The following is a 1,211-nucleotide window of genomic DNA, read 5'->3' as shown; positions in this document are numbered from 1 at the left end:
TACGGCCCGATTTCTACCTCAGCAGCCATCAGGTCACGGCAGGCTTCTCCTGAGACTCCCTGTGTTGTCTCCTGGAAACGTGGCACACAGAAATTTGAAAGAAAACGTGCGATTGCAGTTGAAAGCAGTTCAACAGCCATCAGGACAGACCAAAGCTAAATCACACAGAATAACAGAAAAAGCATACCCGCCCCTGGGGCACGCCCAGAAAATGGACAGATTTGGGATTGTTTCAGATGGGTTTGGGATGGAATACAAAAGAAGAGCACCGTCTTTCACAGGGGACACACTTCAAACCGTAAAACCTGGGGGGAAAACATGACCCCGCCAGCAACTCAAGCACTTCAACATCCGTGATGTACAATTCCGCGTAGGCAAGTGTCAGAGACGCACGTCGATACATCTGTGTGTTAAACCATTACATTGAACCATTTATACTGACCTGCAGGTGCACGCAGTAGTTGACAAAGATGTATGCCGAGGAGGAGGAATCGCCAGTGACATTTTACATGGCTTGTTCTGGGCCTTACAGTTCCAATCTTTGTAAAATAAAAACATCACAAAAACATTTAAGCAGTAGAAGGGAAGTCAAGAGAAGAGAAGGGACATCAGTCACAAACGGTGATACTGAAAAAGGTCTAGTCTGGCAGAAAAAAAGCGGCTCAAAAGTAGAAACTGAGGTAAGACACCTGGTGTGCAGAAGGATCGGAGGGCCAGTGTGAAGAAAGTCCGCCGGGTCACGAATCGCTGGAGAGCGCGTGGTCGGGAGCCGCGTAACTGGACAAAGGAGACAAGGAGAGCGCAGGGACAGGTGTGCCAGGGCAGGGAGAGGGCCGTCAGCGATCTGGAAACTCGAGGTGGCTGCGTGGGAGGTGCTGCAGGCCGGCCTGGGGCAAACATGCCTTGGGGTGGGAGGGAGGTGTCCTCCAAAGATTAGCCCATTTTGGCCTCTCTGAGTAAAATAAAAAAGCTTTTCAAACATTTTTACATAGGAAACATGCAGCTTCAGAGACGCATGTGCACTCTGTAGCTAACAGCTTTGAGGTGAAAACTCAGGTTTTGTTAGCCAAAATCCAGCTCTGAAATTGCAACCGTCCAGCGACTGCTCCCACACGAAAGGTGCCAGGACTCCCAGGTGTTGCTGGCCCTCGCCTTCCCTCGGCAGCGCTTCCACAGCCCCACAGACACTGGGGCTCCGGCCTTGCCAGCCA

This window comes from Pygoscelis adeliae, unplaced genomic scaffold (genome assembly GCF_000699105.1).
Source record: "Pygoscelis adeliae isolate BGI_AS28 unplaced genomic scaffold, ASM69910v1 Scaffold75, whole genome shotgun sequence".
Classification (NCBI taxonomy): domain Eukaryota; kingdom Metazoa; phylum Chordata; class Aves; order Sphenisciformes; family Spheniscidae; genus Pygoscelis; species Pygoscelis adeliae.
This window is presented reverse-complemented; position numbering follows the sequence as displayed.